At 40.9% G+C, this 23,555-nt stretch overlaps 1 non-coding gene across 1 annotated transcript; it reads right to left on the bottom strand.

The window, feature by feature from the left end:
• Positions 1-23,050: 23,050 nt before the first annotated feature.
• On the bottom strand, positions 23,051-23,157 carry LOC133813545 (small nucleolar RNA R71). Its single transcript, XR_009884553.1, has one exon. It is a non-coding gene; the product is annotated as a small nucleolar RNA R71 (small nucleolar RNA).
• Between the last annotated feature and the right edge of the window lie 398 nt (positions 23,158-23,555).

The raw sequence follows: 23,555 nt of genomic DNA, 5'->3' as shown, positions 1-23,555 counted from the left end.
GGCAAGATGGCCTCGCGGAGGAATGGGGTGAGGTGGCATCGTGGAGGAGCGAGGCGAGGGGGCGCAACTTGAAGGCATGCATGCGAGGCAGGGGCATAATCTTGGATGGGCGTGGAAAGACCTCGTGAGGTATGGTGGCTTCACGGGTGTGTGGCCTGTTGGTGGCACATAGTAGCCTTCTGCCTCCAACATGTACTTGATGCCTTCGGTGACCCTTAGAGATTTATTTCAGTAAGGGACCAAACCTTTTTTCCTTGGCAGATTTTTGGCATCCACCCTTTCCCCCAATCTATGAGGAGGTCTTTAGGCGTCTTTGTAGACTTATTATGATGCTACACTTACTATGCTCTGATGGTAATTCTATGTGCCTTCTTGTAAGCCAAGTTGTTGACGGTGAGAACTCATCAACGAAGTTCATGATGCTAGTGACAATGGTAGCATACTCCAGGCTGTCATGGCCACATGAGTGGAAAGACATCTAACCGATATTCAGGTGTGCATTACCTCCATGGGGGAGTTGTCGAGCATCATGGCATGGTGTTATTGTCTCGTGAGGCCTTATAGGATTACTATGCATAGATGAAGTGCATGGCACTCGAGAACACTCTCTGGATCGAGTGCTAGGTGAAAAGAACTAAGCATGGACATGTGAGGCCACAAACAAAGTCATTCAGGAGGGTGACCTTCCTTCGTGCCTTCGAGTCTTCAACCTTCATCTGTCAACATGTGAAGGCTTTTGCTTGTCACTTTTTTCATGAATGTGATACTTGCATTATGCTTGGAGGCATATAAGGTAGCGAAGGAAGTCATTCCACACTATTGGGCGATGAATACTTTGCTATGCGAGATGGTCTCGCATAGCAAGACCCTCTCACATGGTGAGGCTTGCCTCCTTCTCTTCGTGCTTCATCTGTTGACATCTCGGGACCTTCATCGACCTTCCTTTCAAGGATAAGGCTTATATGAGGCTTAGGGGCACGTTAAACACTTAGACAAGAATGTTTGGAAGTAGTAGGCTATAGTTGGTCTCGCTATGCAAGGGCCTTCTCGTTGTGCGAGGCCTCTTAGCCTCATTTTGTGTCTCTGTGACTTCATTTATATCTACAGGGTGGCATTTATATAGATTTCCAATGAAGGAGTTGAGCCTGATTGAGTTAGAAGGTTGAAGGAAACCTTGTTGAAGGAGGGTGCCCTTGCTATGTGAGACCGTCTCGCAAGGTGTGAGGTGTCTTGTCCCTTAGTAGACTTGAGCTATTCATTTTGGACATCTTTACTTGGTGATGCTATAAGGAATGTGTAAGGCAGGAAGTGAACTCAATTGGGAGCCAAGGTCGAGGGAGAATTTTCATCATTCACAATTGGTAAACTATGAGTTGAGATGCCTCTCGTTTTGTGAGGTGGGTGTTACTAAAGAGATATCCACAAGTTGACTTGCATTGCGACCTCACAATGTGGGCACATCTAAGCTAGGAGGTCAATATACAAGGGCATCACATTGCGGCATCGCATTGCGAGAGCATCGAGATATCCATAAGTTGACTTGCATTGCGTCCTCGTAATGCGGGCACTTCTAATCTAGGAGGTGAATATGCAAGGGCATTGCATTGCAGCCTCGTATTGCGGGAGCATCTCGCATAGCGAGCACATTCCATTTGAAGGCTACTGAATTGCGGCATCGCATAGCAAGGGCATCTCGCATTACGAGATCATTCCATTTGAGGGCTACTGAATTGTGGCCTCGCATTGCGGGTGCCTTTTTCCAAGAGCCTACGACACAAGGACCTCTTATCTCGCAACTCTTTCAGATGTACCAGTTCACAAGATAATCTTATATATTCACACAAGTATAAGGGAAGTGTAAATCCCTTTCTCTTTCTCTCATTGGTGTGAGACTTTGAGAAGCCCACTTTTTTCTTTAGTATGGGACTTTGAGAAGCCTTGTTTTCCTTGGTGTAGGACTCTGAGAAGCCATTTTTTTTTGTGAGGAGCTTCTGCAAGTCCTCATGGTCATAGTTCCAATAGCTTTATTTTGAAAGGGTTCCCTTTGGGACTTCTCTATTGTGTGTGATTCGTGTCTGTTGGTGCACCTTGACTACTTGTAAGGATATGTTGACCCTTTGGGTTCTCGCTATCCTTTTATATATTTCTGCGCATGCGTTTTATTTTGTGCGAGAAGCATCCTTCTCGTCATTATGCATAGTACTATTTTTGCAAGCGTCTTCTTTGAGACCCTTTTTGGTCCTTGAGGTGATCTCCCCTTGGGTTGGGACCCTTATGGGGAGATGGTGCTTGTGAAACCTCGGAAGTGCCTACTTTTAAGGCCCATTTTCCCTTGGTAAGGAAACTCAGCCGATCTAGACTTAGGGATCTCTTTCGGCTCCCCTTTTGTGTTTTGCGACGTGGTCCCTTTGTAAGGTGGGTGTGTTTGTGAAGAGGTCACTTTTGAGGGACCTTTTGAGTTTCTTAGAGGGTAGCTAGTCCTTATAGATTCAAATATTGTCTTATAAGGTTCACCACTCACACACACACACACACATATATATATTATAAGTACTTTTATAGATATCTCACAAGGTCAAACACCTGTTTTGCACTTGGTCTGATGCCTATTGAGGCTCGCGAGGCTAGGCACCTATTTTGCACATGGCTAAGTGCCTGTTAAGGTCGGGTCTAATATATCCTAAGTTGTTTATGGGATCTGTTTTGCACTTGGTCTGATGCCTATTGAGGCTCGCGAGGCTAGGCACCTATTTTGCACATGGCTAAGTGCCTGTTAAGGTCGGGTCTGATATATCCTAAGTTGTTTATGGGATCTGTCTTGCAAGCACTTTGTTTTTCGTTCTCTCTGATATGCTTTGACAATTCCAGATCTCTAGAGTCAGCTTGGCGACCTCTTTGGATCTTTATGGGGGCCAATTGCGAGGACTTCTTTGGTTCCTAAGCGACATAGATAAATGGAGTCTTATCAAAGGTTATCCTTGATAAATCCCACTAGGTTCTTCCTTGAATCCTTCTTGTAAACCACTTCCAATCTTCAACTTGATCAGCGACTCCTTAATCACAACGATCTCCTCTACACATAATCTTCATAAGTATTGTGTAACGACCCAAAATTGCTAATAAGGCTTAGGGCCTTGATTAGCGTGCTAGGAAGGCATAATTTTTATATGTATGTTTAATTGGTTAAATGCGTGATTACGTGGCATGCATGATTGATATGATTATATGAATATGTAATATGCATGTTTACAAGTATTAGATATGCATGTGGGCTCTTTATAGCTTATAAGGGCATATTTGTAACTTTGGCCCATTGAGGGCATAAATGTGATTAAATGTGATAAATGTTTGAGACCACATTATTATGCGGATATATTTGCAGTATATGGCTCGAGATGGTCTCAGTGAGTGGATTAGCGAAATAGTCACAGTGGGGTTTAATACTCGGCTCGAGGGAGCCTAGGGGTATTTTTAAGAATTGAGAGGATATTTTGGGGATTTATAGATATTGAATAAGTATTTGGTAATTAATTGGACATGACAGGGTTAATTGGATAATAGTAGGAACACTTGAGGAATTAGCAGGAACCGAGGGAAAATGACCATTCTACCCTTAGAAACTATTGGAGGGTTAATAACCTTAAAGGGGAAAAATGTCTTTGGGCTTAAGATATACTCAGATGTGTAGAGATCGGTCAGGAACCTTAGGGAATTTTGTCACATTTTCCTTTTCCCTCTCCCTCTCTTTATACTTTGAAGCTAAGGAAGAAAGAGAACATAAGAACTTAGGCCCAAAACTGGGAATTTTGGAAGGAAATTGAAGGAGAAAGGCTTTAGCTACTGAAGAAAAGGGCTGGTACTTAAGCTCAAAGATTGAAGGTTGTAAATGAGGGCTTAGCAGCTATTTGAGGTAAGGATTTTTTTTTAGTTTCAATTAAGAATTAAGGTTTATAGGATTATTTGGTTGAGGTTTCTAGGGGTAAATTGTTTCTTAAAATTTATGGTTAGAAGTCTTGAACTTGCTCTTGCAATTTGGTTGGAAGTGGGAAGCATTATTGGGTTACGCATTGAGGATTTTGGTTGGAAAGAGGTGAAGTAAACCCAAAATTTCTGGGTATGTGGGGGTGCGCCGCAACCCAGCTTAGGGGCGCCAAGGCCCACATGCCCAGATGGTCCTGGGTGGCTCTCTGTCTTGAAGGCGCGCCGCGACCCTAGGGGCAAGTTACGACCCGACTCCCCCTAATGCTTGAAAATTGAGTCTCTGACTTAGGGGCACACTGCGACCCTTAGGGCTAGGTCACGACCTGCGTAGGGGATTTTGCCTTAGGATGGTTTCTAAGATTGGTAAGTCTCGGGGGTTCGAACCTAGGTGCTCGGGACAATTTCTACTACCTGGTTTAGTAGAAATTTAGGTCTTGAAGGCTAGTTTTTGTCTCCTAATTATTTATTTGGATTAGAAATTAATGATTACCCATTGCCCACTATGACTAGGTTTATCGCCAAGGCTAAACACTGAGGATCATGCTCGGAACCGTTCTGTATCCTTCTCTCGGAATTCAAGGTAAGAAAACTGCACCCTTGTGTGGTTGTGTTAGGACTGAGATTCCCTGTATTTGAGTATATGTGTTTTATAACTGTGATACTGTTATGCGAAACATGAAATGAACGGCCTAAGAGAGCCGGAGCTAATTATTTGTGCACAGGACTCGAATCGACCACTGTGAGCCGGGGTCAGCTAGATAAACAAAGGACTCAGCCTAAGCGAGCCGGAGTCAGTTGAGTAAACAGAGGGCTTGGCCTAAGGGAGCCGATCCTGAGCACTTTTATATTGGTTGAGATATATTTTTGAATATACATGTTTACTATTGTCAGTTTGATGCTTACAATTTATTGAACATTTGAATGATTGTCTTATGATTGATTGGATGATATTACTGATTATGTATTTGCTATTATGGTTTTCTTGCTAGACCTTGGTTCACGGGTGCTATGTGGTGCAGGTAAAGGGAAGGGTAAGCTGGACCAACCATGAGTTGGAGAGCACTAGGGGCGAGGTGTACATTGTCTGCTGCTCGTCCGCCACGGCTCAGGGAAAGTACATGGACAGAGCCTAAATTTTGTATTTTGCCATTAGAGTGACCACTGGTTGTATTTAACTTTTGAGAAATGTAAATTTGTCTCTTAAACCCTATTTTTGGGATCCCATGTACCAAACATCTATTTTAATGAAAATTAACCGTTTATGTTCAAAATATTTTAAACCTAACCTGGTAATTAACCTTAGGATCACATTATTGTTCAAACGACTTGATTAGCAAGTCTTGCACTATTTTAAAACACACAGTGTAACGGTCTTGGTTATCCAGGGCGTTACAACTTGGTATCAGAGCGATCCAGGTTCAAGGGTTCCTAAAGACTGGCTGGACATGTACACTCCCTGGTAAAGATAAGTTCGACTCAGGGTTTGTTAATTGTATATGTGGTTATATGCTTAAATGTCTGAATGAAATATAAATGCTTTGTTGCATGATTAATAGGGAGCATGAGATGCTGATAGGGCCTAGCCCTTGATTACTATGTGACTATTATGAGGTGTGCTTATTAGCAATGTTGCTGCATGTGAATGAATATTTGAATGATTGTTTGCATCTTGATTGCTTGTGGTTGATTGAGTTTCAATGGTGGACTATGGAAAGATTGTCAACCTGTCATCATTGCCTAACTGTCGAGTTGTTGATTTCAGATAAACTTGGATATCTATGCGTCCAAGGCGATCTATATGACTAGCTGGCGTAGTATCTAAGGCTAGAGATGATGATCAGGGCCAGAACCCTTCGCCAATCCTTGAGATCTGGCAGCAAATACTTGTAGACATGCAAGCCCGGTTACAGAGTCAAGAAGATCATATCTGCCTCTTGAGACAACATGCTCTGTCAGGGAGTGCTGCACCTATTTTGCCACCTGCTGTGGCATCAGTTGTATAGTCACCTGAGGTTGGAAACAGGTGGGAGCCACTGTATGAGCGATTCAGGAGACAACATCCTCCAACCTTTGATGGAGGACCAGATCCATTAAAGGCCAAACAGTGGATGAGTATGATCACTTCTATTTATGAGGGTGGAAGGCAATGACAGGGTGGCCTGTGCAATCTATATGCATAGAGAGGATGCCCGTATTTGGTGGGAGGTGGCATCACATACCAGGGATGTGTCTACTTTGAGTTAGGATGGGTTAGAGATCTTTTCATCCAGAAATACTATAACGTTGCCGTCAGGGTAGTGAAAGTGAATGAGTTTGTGGGGTTGTTGTAGGGCAACATGACAATTACTAAGTATGCCTTGAAGTTTGACAGGCTTTCGAAGTTCGCACCCCATTTAGTGCATACAGATGCAGCTAGACAGGACAGATTCATTCGAGGGCTTAATGCTATGATAGCCTGAGATGTGAGAATCACAATAGTACTTGGGGGAACGGCTTATGCCCAGGTTGTTGAGAAGGCTCTTACCACTGAAGAGGCAGAGAATAAGATTTGGAGGGAGAACATTGCGAGACGGGAGGTTCGCAGGGTGGTGCCTCAATATACAGGGTCTGGTAGGGGCGGAGGCCCAAGTTATTTGAAGAGGAAGACCTCGTACACTGCGATCACCGCCTATCTTGAAATGAGGGGTCGGGGTGCTCAAGGTGGCTGCCAGGGAGGTCGTGAGACATGGAGAAGTTGCCCAGAGTATACGAGGTGCAGAAGGCGCCATCTGGGTGAATGTTGGGCAAAGGCCTGCTATGTGTGCAGGGTGGTGGGACACCTCAATAAAGACTTCCCAACAGCAAAGAAATAGGAATCAGGGAATGTGGACAACTTGACTCTAGCTCGAGTGTTCACCTTGACGCAGGAAGAGGATGAGGAATGACATTACTGTTCAAACGACTTGATTAGAAAGTCTTGCACTATTTTAAAACACACAGTGAAACAATCTTAGTTATCTAGGGCGTTACATATTGGTAGAAGGGTGATTGGAGGAAGGTTTGCTTCCCTCAACATGCAAGTTCTTATGGCCCTCTTCCACATGTATATACTTTTGGGTTCTTTCGAAGAAGTCATCTAAGTTTGTAACCTCCTTCTTGAGCATGTTATCCCATAACTTACATCCAAGATGAACTCCACCTGTGATGCCATCTTGAGCTCCGCTTTAGTCGTACTTCCCATCTTAGTTGCTTCCATATTGAATTTGTGGATATAGCTCTTCACGCTTTCACTCTTGCCTTTTTTTATGTTAGCGTGGTGTTGCTGAAGAAATTCACTAGAGAACTGCTGCCATGACCTGATTGTTCCTGACCTTATCCTCTTGAACCACTTGTACGCCGCTCCTTTGAGTGTAACGATGAAGCAATGGCACCTTGCTCTGCTATTGAACCCCCTTAACTTCATTAGATTATGGAAGGTGTCTAAGTGATATTTTGAGTCATGTGAGGCTCTTTGAAGATGGTGGGGAGTTGCTCAACTTGGATCTCCCTTGTGAAGGGTGACTCACGGTCAAATTCTTCGTCATCTCTGTGCCCCCTTGGTGCAGTGATAATCTTGCTTCGAAGGCTTTGCATTTCGGTGTTTAATTCCCTTGTCTTTATGTTTAAATAGTCTGATGGGTTCTTAGGTTGAGCCCTTGCTTTGGTTGTGCCCATCAGGGGAGATGCAGGGAGTGTGGTTTTTACCTCGGACCCTTTATGGTTAAGTTTATCCTTCAAGTTGGGTGAAGTTCTTTTGAAGTTTGTCTTGGGTTCGCACCAGGTTGCTTAGTTGGAGTAGAATCTTCCTTGTGTCCTGGGCGAGGGATATGACTAGTGGAGTTGCATTTTTCCATCGTCCATGGGTATGGTGGTTTCTCCTAGTACATGTTCCATTTCTTTATGCTTAGAGAGGGGAGCATCAGAGTTTTCGTGTAAGAGGGCGTTGAGTACCTCTTACATGTTCTCCACGGTGGCCTGCAAGCTTTGGTTTTTAAGTGCAGGTCACGTATTTCCTCTTCGTAGCGACGAGATCAGGAACTTGAACTCACTGAGTGTACTTGTGGGCATTTACCATGTATTTTTTTGGAGGGACCCGAGTCCTGATGGTTCAGACTTGGGGCCACCAGTGGCCATGGCGAGGGGTGAGTTGTACAACCCTTCGTTAGAGCGGTGGCATGTGCACAGGCTCTGGTGTACGATGAATGGTAGGAGATGATACCTCTTCCTCTTCGCCATTGTCTCTGGGCAGATCCATCGCACCTCCATTCATCGACGAAGGAGGATACCTCAGGGACGCCCTTAATTGGGTTCCATCTAGGTGAACCTCCGCTTCTCGGTGGTCTTGTAGGCATTTTGAACGCCTTGTCATGTTTTCTTACTGAAATTAATAGAAGAACTATTGTGTTTTTGTTGTTCTTCCCACAGACGACGTCAAACTGTTGATGGTGAGAAATCGTCAACTATGTTAGGTCAGAAAACTCAAAGCTTAGTAAGAGAATAACTAAGTAAGAACTTAGAATAGACTTGAGGAAAGATAAGTGCAGATCAACAATTGAGTAAAAATTCGTATATTTTAAAATAGCCTAAGTATACAATGAATTTTCGAACCCCCTTCAATAATGAAGTGAGACCCTATTTATAGGCGAGCTCTAATGGCTCTTGGTAGATTGTGGTCCTGAAGAGACAAGGAGCTGCATATCCAGGCTACAGGTGGTAGTGGTGTTGGAGGAGTGGTGGTCGGCTCCAGTATGTGTTAAGGGTCTGTAAAAGTACTCCTGCCTTGGTACAATGTCGTACCTCCACTACTTTTTCTGGTACAAACGTCATAGGCGTGCTTGGGGAGTCCTTACTATGTACCATTATAGTATTGCCACTACTTGTCTGGCATTGACACCATATCCGTGCTTTTTCTTCTTTTGGTGAATACGTATGTTTCGTACCCTTACGTGTTCTGCGTGCCCCATAGATGTTTTCACATTTCCAAGATGTGCCTATGCCTCAAGCCACTTTATATTTTGCTAAGTATCAGACTACTTGTTGCCTTTATGGATATACATATTGGAGGCACGAGGGGTGCCTTATGACATCTTGGGTGCGAGGGGCGTGTGTTGCGTGAGGAGTTGTTCAGGCGTGTGCCACACAGATCCAGGCTGCTGAAGCCTCCATGTGAGGTGTGACATTAGGCGTGAAGGGCACATCGCGAGACCTTAGGTGCAAGGCAGCCGTGTAAGGTAAGTGGGCCTCACGAAGGGGCGATGCGAGGTGGCCTTGCAGAGGCACGAGGAGAGATGGCCTTGCGGACGTGTGAGGCGAGGTGGCCTCATGGAGGCATGGGGCGAGACGGCCTCACAAAGGCATGGGGTTAGGTGGCGTCGCAGAGGCGCGAGGCGAGGGGGCGCAACTTGGAGGCATGCACGCGAGGCAGGGGCATCTCGCATGGGACTTGTGTGGGCATCTCACATGGTCGTGGAATGACCTCGTGAGGCATGGGGGCCTTGCAGGTGTGTGGCCTCTTGGTGGCACATAGTAGCCTTCTGCCTCCAACATGTACTTGATGCCTTCGATGACCCTTAGCCATTTATTTCAGTAAGGGTCCAGACCTTTTTTCCTTGGTAGATTTTTGGCATCCACAGGATGGAGGTAATGAAACTCATCCACTATTCTAGGTGGATCTGGTTCTCCCTCAAAGGCTGGAGGATGTTGTTTCCTAAATATTTCGTAGAGTGGCTCCCACCTATTTCCAATCTCATGAAGTTGTACAACTGGTGCCACAACTGGTGGCAAGTTAGGTGCAGCACTCCCTGGCGGAGCCTGCTGCAACAGAAGGTGAATCTCTTCTTCCTGACACTGAAGTCTAGCTAGCATGCCAGCAAGCAACTGTTGTAAGTTCTCAAGAATTGGTGGAGGGTTCTGGCCCTGCTCATCAGCCCCAGCCTAAACCCCAATGCCAGCTAGTCGAATTGATCGCCTTGGAGGCATAATTCTCCAAGTTTATCTGCAATCAACGACCCGGCTAGTCAGGCAATGATAATAGGTTTATAATCATCCCACAGTCCAACGCTGAAACTTAACCAACATCACACAGTTATAATGCAAGCAGACATTCAAACAACCATTTGCATATAATAGCAATGCAAATAAACATGCCTTATCATATTCACATAGCAGTCACGGGCCAGGCCCTATCAGTATATCTCATGCTTCCTAATAATCATGCTGATAAAACATTTATATTTCATTTAAACACTCAAACATGTAATCACATGTATGGTTACCAAACCCTAAGTCGAGCTTGTATTTAGCGGCGAGTGTACATGCTGAGCCAATCTTCAGGAACCCTTAAACCTAGACTGCTCTGATACCAAGTTGTAACGCCCTAGATAACCAAGACCTTTACACTTTGTGTTTAAAATAGTACAAGACTTTCTAATTAAGTCGTTTCAACATAAACATGTTTCTAGAGTCAATTGACAAGTTAGGGTTAAAATATTTTGATCATATAATGGTTGACTTTCATTAAAATAATAGTTTGATACACAGGATCCCAAAAATAATGTTTACAAGGCGGTTACAACCCTCAAAAGTAATTATAACTGAAGCTAGCCTAAATGGAAAGATACAAATTTTGGCTCTAGTCCCAATAAATCCCTCGGCCGTAGTGGTCAAGCATCTACCAATGTACACCCCACCCCCAAAGCTCTCCAACTCATGGTTGGCCCAGCTTTCCCTTGCCTTTACCTACACCACGTAGCACCCGTGAGCCAAGGCTCAGTAAGAAAACCAAACTCAACAAGCACAGATAACAACAGAGTGTACATAGCAAACTTTATATCAACCAGTTCAATTAAGAGCAGAATACAAGTACTAAACTAAGCAACAATAATAGTTTAATTCAATCATATAAATCAATCTTAATATAATTAATTAGGTGTCGGTGCCCTTAGGCTGTAATGACCCAACTAATTCTAAGACCTTGGACCATTAAAAACTACTAGACTTAGCTACTATTTTTGAGAAAACATACATAAGAAATATTCACAACTTTATTAAAGATTCCAAAGTAATTATTGAAATACATAAATGAGCAGTATGGGATCCCATTGTTTTAAAATAAAACATAATTTTAAACTAAAGGAAATTGTTTACAAAGCTAAATGCGGAAAATACATAAAAACATAATTTAAAGAGAGTAAAAATAACATCGTCCTCGAATCGTCACGCAGTCCATCAAATCCCTTCATCCTTAATACACAAACCAAGCTACTATGAATCCTTCCACCCATACATTAAAAATAAAGGAGTGAGCCTAATGCCTAGCAAGGAAAATCTACCAGCACATATAGCATAAAACATAAACATAAGACTACAAAACATATGACTATAAAACATGCATTATAATGGCCATCATACCTCTTGGGGCTTGCCAGCGAAGCAATCATATGCCCATAATTTACGGGGCTTAGTTATCTAAACAAGTCATATAAATTTATGGGGCTCGTTATCTAAACAATCATATGCCCAAGGAATATATTATTGGGACTTGTTATCTAAACAAGTTATATGTTTGTTATCTAAACAAATTATGTGGTTGTTATCTAAAAAAATTATATGCTAAAACAACTAAAAACATATCATACATATATCATAGTATAAACATATCAAAACATAAAAGCATACAAAATCTATCCTATTCTCCATACCAACACCGGGATATGTGAGAACAAGGACATGATTTGGAACACTCCTAATACCAACAATAAGAATGTGAATATTTCTAAAGAAAGAGATGATAAAGAAATGAACTAAACCACCAAGAAGAAACTTACCGAAATGAAACCTTAAGTTCAAAGAACTTTAAATACCTAACCAAGAATGGAAACAACGAGTTAGGATTTTAGTAAAGAAAACTAAAGGAAACTAAAGAAACATACAGAAATGAACTTAAGAATAAAAATACCTTTGGATGTACTAGAGCCGATCTACACCTCGATAGTGAAAATACACTCTATATCTCACTTCCCAAGTGTTTATAAAGCTTAAGATGATAAAGCTTTAATCCCAACCCAAGTGTTTATCACTCTATAGTAATCCCAGCAACTTGAAGGCTCTGAACACAGCTTGAAGAATGAGAGAAATGGTTGGGTACTAGGTCTTATTTATAGAGTTCAAGGAGTGAAACTACCTCCTTTTAGCTTGAATAAAATAATGAATATTTATTGAAAAATATTTGAATATTCGTTCAACAGGTGCTGAAGACTTGGTCAAAACATTCAGAGGCTAGTCAAGAGGTTAAGGAATGAATCAAGCTCGGTTTCTACAACAATTGAAAAAGTGGTCCTAGGGACGATATATCGCCCACCCTAGGCGATATATCGCCTGGCCCTATGTCCCGAGTGCTCATGGTTTCGATCGTGCGAAGTTGACATGTTTTTCATATCTCCCGTGTGGCGATATATCGCCCTATAGCTGCGATATATTGACATACGTTGAAATATTAGACATGTAATTGCACTTTATCAGCTTAATTTGACTTGATTAATCAAGTTTGACTAAGTAATACGAGATTCTAGCAAGTTCTGGAAGGGTCTAGAGCTTCTAGAAACTTCTATTTTTGAATTATCCACTTAAAAATGCTTAATTCCTCAAATAAAAAAGATTGTGACAAGTGTCATGCTCTTAATGGTCTTGGAAGATTATAGAGTTTCTAGAACTTTCTTTTATTTAAACTATAATTAAATCCTTAAATAAACATGCACACGACAAGTGTCATGATCTTATTAATTCTATCTAAACCTTATAGTATAATAAATGACATCTTTATAATCAGCTATATTAATCAAACCTTATGTTATAATTAATATTCTTAAACTATAGGTTGAACTTATAAAATCTATAAGTGTTTCTGTAACGCCCTGGTTACCCCAGAACAGTTACGGTGAACGGTGAACCGGAAATTTGACCCGCTACCCGAGTCCTTTGGTTAAAAACGTGATCTAAGTGTTATTATCAGGTTAAGGTGGAAAACCAGTAAAAAGGAAAGGGTACTTTTCATTAAGTAAATAAACTGCTCATGAGCCTTTTAAAATGTTTACAAGTAGTTCGTAATACAAAAGAGTCGCTACAGTTCCAAATTCACAAACTTCGCCGGCCTATGCGGCAAAAATAGGGTAAACCCCTAGTCCCTCTGAGAACACCTTGACCGTGGCGGTCAAGCGGCCCTGTATGTACACAACACCGCCCAAGCTCTCCACTCAGGGCTGGCCAAGCTTTTCCTTTCCTTTACCTGCATCACATAGCACCCATGAGCCAAGGCCCAGCAAGAAAACACAATAAAACATGATATAATATCAACAACGATCACAATAACCATTCAGGACTATCAGTCCAACGAATAGGTGACAATAGCCAAAAGTCACAGTAATGAGCATCGCTCCCTCTAGCCATGTGACGATAGGGTCACTAGGGCTTAACCGATAAGTGATCCTCTCATAAACTGATCAGGATAGGTGTATGGTGATTAGTCACCAACATAACCTTCCTCATGACTCTGGAGTCGTAACTATGGACAACGTCCCTTAGCCACGTGACTAACGGTCACCGGGGTCGTATACCTTGGCTATAGACATCTGGTCGTAGACTAGGCAAGCGCTTATAAGTTCTTCGACCTTAGGTTCGATCCCGCATTCATGCCATAGAGCCAGTCAATGCGTGATTATCGACTTTAGAGTCGGTCCCTGACTAGTCAGTGTCTTAAACAGGTAATCAGCATTCATTAGCATTTAATATGCAATCCACGTTCACATATATCAACCAACAAGCCTTAATATCAAACCATGCATGTCATATACCTGTACAGGGTGCAACTGTATCCATACACTGTTTTCTTACCTCAAGTTCGAGTGAGAAGTATGATAAAGACGACCCCTGAGAACGATCGATCTTTTAGTTCCTTAGCGATTACCTAATCACAACCAATTATAACCTCCATTAATGAGAATCCACAATAATAGGGTCTTAACCTAAGCACCATCCTCGGGACCTCGAAACATGCCCACACGGTGAGTAGAATCGATCCCGGGCCTTAAGGATTGAAACCCCAAGTCAAAAACCCTTAAAAACACTCAAAATGGGGTTTGGAAGGAACAGGGTAGCGCTACAGCGCTCAACCCCTAGCGCCACAGCGCTCTACTCAGAACCTCCCAAAAGCCAAAAATCCTCCTGAGGAGCGCTAGCGCCCTAGGGTGGGCGCTGTAGCGCTACCTCCAGCCCAAAACATCCCTGAACCGACCTTCTTCATCTCCTTCGTTTCCAACTCGATTTCCAATCTTCCAAAGCCTATTCTTGATGCCAAATAAACCCAAAAACCATCCTAACACACCCCAAACATCACAAGCATGGGAACCCTAGCCAAAACTCCCAACAAAAACCATGAATTCATCCTAGTAAACTCAGCTGCAAAACAAAACCAAAACAGAGCAAACCAGAGAAAATCATGGTCAAAAACTTACCCAAAGCTTGGCTTAAGAAGCTCTTCAATAGTGGAACACACTCCCAAACTCCCAAGGCTTGCTTCCTAAGCTTGAATCCTCAAAATTGGCTCAAAAACCACAAAGAAAAGTGAAGAAAAGAAGGTACGGGAGAACTCTAAAATATACTCTGTTTTTCCATCATTTCCTTCAGCCAACAAGTGATATATCTATCCTAGGGGTGAAATGTCCATTTTACCCCTAGGTCAATTAATACTTTCTAAAGGCTCCCAAGGGCATTTTTGGTACTTCCCTCCTAACTCGTTAATCATAATTAACGCTCTCTAATTCCCGCTATTCTCAGTAATCATAAACACCAACAATTCACATCCCGTTACCCTTTATCTCCCGGTAACGCTCTAATCATCAAAATCACCCCGAGACTCAACCCAAGTCCCGATACTTAATCTCGTTGTGACTAAACCGCTAATCAATATTCTACGATCATCTTATGTCGAACAGCTCGAGAAAACCCACATCATAATGTGGTCTCAACATATATCACCGACATGCATACAATTAACATTATATTATAATATAATTCTCATAAACATGCATAAACACATTAAATGGCTTAATTAAACAATCATGGCCCTCCCGACCTACAAATCCAGCCGTTAAACCACATTAGGGAATCCGGGGCATTACAGTTTCTACGAGTGTTCAACTAAGTCCCGACTTGAACCAAAAACCGCAGTAACTATCATACTATAACTACTACTAGCTACTACTATTATCTAACTAGCTAAGTGAAGTTCCGGGACTCTACATAGGCCGAGCTTTCTAGTTATTTAGCTAATCTCGGCTCACTTAGGTGGAGCTGCATTCAGTACACATAACATCAGCTCTGGCTCCCTTAGGTCGGACTTCACATCAAACATAGCATACATACACGTTGCGAAGCATGAAATCAAAAGCAGCATAAGCTAACATCCCTATCCAGATATTTCCATTCACAAATACATTTATAATTCCACATATATTCATTTACAAGGGATCTTAGCCCCATTCACAGCTCAGGTGCGATTTTCTTATCTCGAGTTCTGAACGGAAGGTGTGGAGCGGTAGCGAGCACGATCCTTAATCCCAAGCCTTAATAGTAACCCTAGTCACAAGCGACAATGGATAACTATCAAAAATCTAACCCAATTAAATGCTTTGAAATAAAATACTAGCCTTTGGGACCTCGGATTCTACTAAAACGGGCAATAGAATTCGTCCCGAGCGCTTAGGTCAAAGTCCCCGAGCCTAAAAACCAAATTTGGCTAAGGTTGCCTAGGCGGGCCGCAACTTGGCCCTAAGGGTCGTGGCACACCCCCAATTTCAGAGGCGCCAACCTCTAGCTCCAAGGGTAGGTGGCCCACGAATCAACAAGCCCCCCAGGGCCTTTTGGGTCACACGGGCTGCGGCGCTCATGAACAGGGTCGCGACGCGCCCCCGTGAACCCACAAATCCCTCGATTTTTCTTGCATTTGATCCCAACTTGATTCATCAAAATCTAGCCCAACATACACCAGAACTAGAATTTCAACCACCATACCACAATAGCCTCTAAATCATTTTCTCTAACCTTCAGGAGTTTTGAACATCACTTGCTTACGTCTACAGTCGATGGTTGTGCCATGCCTTGCTAGCCAATCCAGGTCTCCTTCTAGTTCTATGTCCTCAATTTCGATCGGTACGCCTCGTACTATCCGTGATGATAGGACTACTTCGCCCAAAGGTAATTCAGTCACAAACCTAGTTCTAAACCTTTCACAAGGTTTGTCTAATTTCTCTATCATTCCTAATGAGATATATGAGTGTGTTGCTCCCGAATCGAATAATACTGAACATATATTATCGAGGATAGGAATCTGACCTGTGACCACTTTCTTACTAGCTTCAGCTTCTCCCTGGGTCAATGCAAAGACTCTGGTTGGAAGCATCTTGTTGTCCCTTTTTTCTTCTTGCTTGAGCTGTGGACATTCCCTCTTCTGATGACCTTTCTGGCCACAATTGTAACATCCTTTGGTGTTTCCACGACACTCCCAGGATGTTTCTTTTGGCATTTGGAGCACTGCGGGTATTTTACATAACCGACCTATTGTTTCCATTACTAGTCTGTGTTCTTTTGTCACTGTTGGCCTACTTACTATCAGGATACCTTCTCTTCTGGACATTATTGTTGCTATGCTGATGGTTGTTGTTGTCGTTCCAACCATTATGAGGTTGATTCTGCTGCTTAGATTCAGTCTTGCTGGCCTCCTCCTTACTAACATTTTCCTAAAGCCTCTCTACCTCTATAGCCGTTTCTAGAGCATCAGTGTGAGAAGTGGTTCTAGGGTTTGCTAGCTTGACTCCTCGCTCAATTTTGGGTCCGAGTCCCCTAACAAACTTTGTGACCCTCCAAAAGTTGGTTGGGACCAGCTCTGCTGCAAACTTGGCTAGTTGGTCGAACTGTCAAGCATACTCTGCTACCATTCAGTTGCCCTGCTTGAGACTGGAGAATTCTTCTGCCCTCGCAGCGATGACTGTCGAGTTATAGTACTTCTTGTGAAATAGTTCCACAAATCTAGTCCATGTCATGGTGGCGACGTTGTGAGTCTGTTGTACTAAATCCAACCAGATTCTAGAATCCTTCTTCAAAAGAGATGAAACACAGGATATGCGATCTACGTTGCCGAGGTTCATGTGTGCTAGGATCGGCTCTACATCTCTAAGCCATTCTTCCGCCTCGAAGGGGTCAGTTGTCCCTTCAATGTTTGGATCATGTTGCTTACAATACCACTCATAGACTGGCTCTATGTACTAAGCTGGGTAAGGCGCATAGTTCGCCATTGACCATCCCCCATACGGACCTACTTGTTGGGGGTGCTTGAGTCGCTTGCTGAGGTTGAGGCTGCGGTTGCGGGTGAGGCTGAGGCTGAGTTTGAGGCTGAGTCTATTGTCGTTATTACTACAGCAGCTCTTCCACTTGTTGCCTTAGCTGGACAATTTCAACGGTGTTGTCAATCGGAGGTGGTGCACTTCTATTAGTAGCAGCATTGGTAGCACGCATTCCCCTTCTTTGGGCTGGAGGGGCTTCGTTAGTCTCGTTGGCGGTGTTGGAGGCATTTCAGGCTGTGCGTGCAGACATTCTGAGCGACATCTTTCGCAAAGTTCTAGCAGTCAAGAAAAACATGTTAGAACGTACCCTAATAGGCTCTAAGGCAAGACATAGTCTAAGAAAACATAACTCGAACCTACTAGTTATGATTTCTTATGAAAAATTATGTAAGTCTTCTTTATAATTAGGGTGTGTTTCTATACTTAGAAAATTAACCATCTTTATTATTTTCTAAGTCTGTTTCTAATCATCCTATATGACTTAATTATCAGGCTCAAAACTCATCGTTGTTCCAAAGTTAACCATATTGAGGGAGGGCTAGGATCAGTAAAACTATTCCCACTACTATGGCCCCCTAAAATCTCAATACAGAACCCAATCCATTGATTTGTATCCACCCTCACTGAACTCAGTCATTATTTATTGATTTTATTATTTATTATGATTGTAAAAAAAATCAAGCTCATACATGTCATTAAAAAATAACAATAATATTCATTTGGAAAAAGATTTTCACTAAGTACAATCATAAATTCAAATAGATAAAAAAAAACTAAACTAAAAACAACTAGGGTAAACCTAAAAATTAGGATCTTCTACATCTGACCCTTTATTTAACATATCATCATCTATTTCTTCATAATAATCATTATCTTGAGCCTCAAAATTTCCTCGGGGAAGATTCATAAAGATGATATGCTTTTGTTCATTAGTGAATTAAAATTCCAACTTAGAGGTGAACCTAAGTTTGAGAAAATAGTATCTCATGGATATTGGTAAATCATCATCATCATCATCTATAGTCTCCCGTATTTCTTCTAATGTTGAAATTAGAAAAGGAAAATCTTTAAAAACCCTAATTACTAGGACATATTGTTTTGTAGCTCTCATCATAATTTGCTTAGTATTCTGAAGGTGAACTATCTCCTTGTGGAATAAGATCAGTCTCTGAGTGATTCTTTCTAACACTCCTACTGTATTCCTTGGCTATCTAGTCCTTTTCAATGCCTTAATGGCTCGGATATCATGATAGGTCAAGACTCAATCCATTTTAACTAAAACATAATGACTAAAACGTTAGCTATAAACATAAACATCCACATAATAAACATAAACACTTACATTTGGCGATTAGATTCAGAGCTTGTACGTGTGTATCAAGGAGAACTTCATGTCATATGAACTGTGGGCTCTGATACCAACTATAATGCCCCGACTATTTCTAAGACCTCAGACCATTAAAAACTACTAAGACATAACTACTACTTTAAATACATACGACAATAAATAATAGAAGTTTATTCAAACCCCAAAATATTGTACCAAATACAAAATATGGTATGGGATCTCATTGTTATAAAACATAAACATAAACATTAATTCAATTGTTTAAAATACTAAGTGCGGAAATACATAAAAACATAAATCAAAAGACTTAAAAAACAATGTCATCCTCGATCTTCCAGTCCATTTAATTCATTCATCCTCAACATACATGCCAAGCTGCCACGGATCCTTCCCGCCTTCCATGCTCATTTTCCTGCACCATCTAAAAAGAAAGGAATGAGCCTATTGCCCAGCAAGGAAAATCTACTAAAAACTTATATGTCATAAATCATAAAACATAAGACTATATCATAATGCATATACTATAAAACATATGACTATAAAAATGTATATCATATAGGACTACAATAATAATGGTCATTAACTCATTAACGTGGTATGTGATAAAACCATCTAGGTCCTCAGTCTACTAATCGAGGTAGGTTAGATCACAACTATAGTATATGATAATCCATCTAGGTCCTCTGTCTACTAATCGAGGTAGGGTAAATCATAACTCTAAACCACGAAAATGATAAAAATTCTTGGGGCTAGCTATCTAAGCAAGTCATATGCCCAAGCGAGTACGAAACATATAACACATATCATATCATAACATAAACATATAAACACATATAATCTAACCTATTTTCCTTACCAAAAATCGGGATATGGAGACAAGAATGGGATTTGGAATACTCCTAAAATAAACAGTAAACCATGAGTTCCTAAAGAAAAGGAGATGAGAAAGAGACTAAACCATCAAAGTAGAAACTTACCGAAAACCTTAAGTTTCAAAGAACTTAAACCCCTAACCAAGAATCATAACAAAGAGTTAGGAACTGGAAAAAAAAACAAAAGAAAACTAAAGAACCATGAAGAACTGAACTTAAGGATAAGAATACCTTGGATGAACTGTGACTTTGATCTACACCTCGATACCGAAATAACACTATATCTTCCTTCCCAATTTTTTAGAAAAGCTTAGACTAGAAAAGCTTTTATCCCAAAACCCAAGTGTTTCTCTCTATGATAATCTTAGCATCTTGGAGGCTCTGAAGAATGCTTGAAGAATGAAGGAAATGGCTGAGTACTAGGTCCTATTTATAGAGTTCATGGAGTGAAACTAACCCCTTTTAGAATGAATAAATAAATGAATATAAAATGAAAAAGATTTGAATTTTTGTTCAACAGGTGCCTAGAACTCAGTCAAAATCATTCAAGAACAAGTCCAAGTGGTCAAGGGTTGTTTCTAGCTCGGTTCTTCAAATATTTCAAAAATGGCTCTAGGAGCCGATATATCGACATCCCTAGGCGATATGTCACCCCTACCTATGCCTCGAGCCTTCGTGCTTTCGTTTGTACGAAGTCCCCGTGTTTTCCGTATCTCCCGTAGGCTATATATCGGCCCTTATAACTGCGATATATTGACATACGTTGATATATCAAACACATATTTGCACCTTTTTAGCATATTTTGAATGGATTAAAACGACTTTGAGTGAGTAAAACGTGCTCCTAACAGTTGCTGGAAGGTTCTAGAGCTTCTAGATCTTTCTTTTAATTAAACTATTCATCAAAAATACATAATTCCTTAGTAAACATGCTTGTGACAAGTGTCATATTCTTAATAATTCTATCTAAACCTTAGGTTATGATAAAAAATATTTCTAGGACCAACAATATTAATCAAACCTTATGTTATAATTAATATTTCTAAACTATAGGCTAAACTTATAAAACCTATAACTGTTGCTATGAGTTTCCAACTAAGTCCCGGCTTGAACAAAAATTCACGGAAACTAACATACTACAAGCTACTACTAGCTACTACTACTACTGCTACTACTACTATCTAACTAAGTAAAATTTCAAGATGCTACACTATCCCATTCTTGAGCCCTGGAAAAATCTAGTCACAACATAAACATATTCCTATTAGGGATTTGATCCAAATCTCGAGGCTCACCCCAAACCCCATCTTATAGAGCTATTATTCCCAGTTGTCGGGACGTTGGAAACGTCCCCTGATCTCGCTAAGTGGGCTCCAAATTGGATTCCCAAATCACTGTTAAGTCTAGTTTATGTCATGTTTAGGTGGTGATTTAGGTAGTCTTTTATGTTGTTTTTATTTCATTTAGTGCGGTTTTATGCTTTTGTTTGATTGTTTTTCAGTTTTAGTGCATATAAAGGAAGATTTGAATACTTGGAGGAAATTGGTTCAAAAAGAGAATAAAAAAAGCCCAAGTTTGGTGTTGTTTTCAATAAAGGATGGATCCCGACACGATTTGAAGGCATTGGTGATTTTTCGGGTTTAAAATTGCAAAATTTGAAGAATTCATTAAGGGCCACGTCTTGAGAAATTTGGAGCTGCGGCTAGCCCCTTCACAGAAGCAGCACTTTGGAGTCAGGACACGGATCGCAGCATGGCTTTGGAGGGCCGCAGCTTGGAAGAGAAAATTCTCATGGAATATAGGACACGGGTCGCAGCATGGTATAAGTAGGGTCGTGGCCCGCCTCCTTTCAAAAAGAAAAAAAATAGGTTTTATAAAAAGAAAAGGAAAGAAAAAAATGAGAAGGGGTGAAAGGAGAGAGAGAGTTTTGGGTGGCTGGAACCTTGGAGAACACCATTGGAGGCTTCATCTATTATTTTTTTCATTCATCTACTCTTTATATTTCATGTTTATTTTTTAATTTCTTTATGTTTAGAATTACAATTATGAACTAATTTTATGTTTAGGGTTGTTAATTGAATCGTTTGAATCCCTAATTATGAATTAATGCTATTTTTATTTCTTCTTCATCAATTGTTCAATTCCTTGTAATCTATGTTTATTGATTGATTGTTGATTGGCCATCCATAATCATTACTTATATGAATTTGAATAAATAATCTGAAAAGTGCGATTTGAATTTTCTTTGGTTGTTAGGATGCAATTCTATAATTTAGGACGAAAGTATCTAGATTAATTGTGTAATACTTTGAGTTGTTTTGGTTAATGCTTCCTTTGTGATTAAATTTTTCATAGAAATATAGGGAATTTTCACTTAGGTTGGGTTTTTAATTCATAATATGATTATAAACTACTCTTGTCGATTCGTTAGTTGAAACAAGAAGAAGAAGATTATGGTAAATTGTACTAGTGATTAATAGGGAGGGTAGTTTATGATATTAAATTCCCTAATTGTTCTCTTATTGTTTTATCCTAAGGTTTTCCATTGCTATTTGTTTTATTAGTGTTTTGTTTATTATTTATGCAATTTTATTTCTCCTTGTTACAAGGAAATCAATCATTGTTTGACCAAATAGAAACTAAGAATTAATTGACTGGTGATTGGTGATTCGGTCCTTGTGGGATGATACATGGTTTTGCCAAGATTTTAAAACTGGAAGTGATACATGCATTTGCGTAGCAATAAATTTCGCAACAAGTTTTTGGAGACGTTGTCGGGGACTGAAAACTATCAATATCAGTCTAATTAATTTTATTTCTAATTTGGTTGTTCATTGTCTTGTTTCTAACCTGTTTCAGCTGCGTTTCTTTGTAAATTTTAGGTAGTTTTGTTATATGCTTAGCAGAAGAGGAGTAGATAGTCTTGTTCTTGTTAATCCTGAGATTGAGAAGGCTTGCAAACAAAACTAAAGAACAAGAGGTTGGCTCTTCAGACTATGGAGATGGCACAAAATGTCGGGAATAGTGAGGTCCCCGAGGTTGTTCAAGGTCAGGCTCCAAATCCTGCTGTAAGGAGCCTGAGAGACTATGTAATACCTACTGTTATGGGAGTACAAAACTGTATAAGACCGCCAGTTGTGGAGGCCAATAATTTTGAGATTAAGCTGGTGATCTTGCAAATGGTGCAGTCCATTGTCCAATTTGGTGGTTTGCCTTCTGAAGACCCCCATATGCACTTGGAAAATTTCTTGGAGTTGTGTGATACCTTCAAGTACAATGTGGTCAGTGATGATGCTATAAGGTTGAAACTCTTCCCATTTTCTCTGCGCGATAGAGCTAAGAGCTGGTTGAATTCGTTGCAGGCAAGCTCTATTAATACGTGGCAGGACCTTGCTCAGAAATTGTTGGCCAAGTTTTTCCATCCCTCGAAGGTAGCTAAATTGAGGGGAGAAATTAATAACTTCTACCAGATGAATGGGGAGTCATTATATGATGCTTGGGAACGTTTCAAGGAGCTATTGAGAAAATGTCCCCATCATGGTATAGAACAGTGGATGTTGGTCCACAATTTTTACAACGGGCTGTGTGGTACAACAAGAACAAGTATTGATGCTGCAGCTGGTGGGGCATTCATGAGTAAGAGTGCCAATGACGCTTATGAATTGTTAGAGGACATGGCCAAAAGAAATCATCAGTGGTCTGATGAGAGGTCGTCTAGGGTTATAAAGGTAGCTGGGGTACATGAACTTGATGCAATTACTGCTTTGACAGCACAAGTAACCTTGCTGATGAAACAATTGCAGCAGAATATTGTGTCTGCTAATGCGATTTAGATGGCGTCTAGGTGTGAAATTTGTGGTGGTTCTCAATCTTTTGATCAGTGTCCTACTAGTGATAATAATAACATTCCTATGGACCAAGCTCAGGTTCAAGCTGTGGGAA

The sequence above is a fragment of the Humulus lupulus genome, chromosome 1, assembly GCF_963169125.1.
Source record: "Humulus lupulus chromosome 1, drHumLupu1.1, whole genome shotgun sequence".
NCBI classification, from domain to species: domain Eukaryota; kingdom Viridiplantae; phylum Streptophyta; class Magnoliopsida; order Rosales; family Cannabaceae; genus Humulus; species Humulus lupulus.
This window is presented reverse-complemented; position numbering and strand designations above follow the sequence as displayed.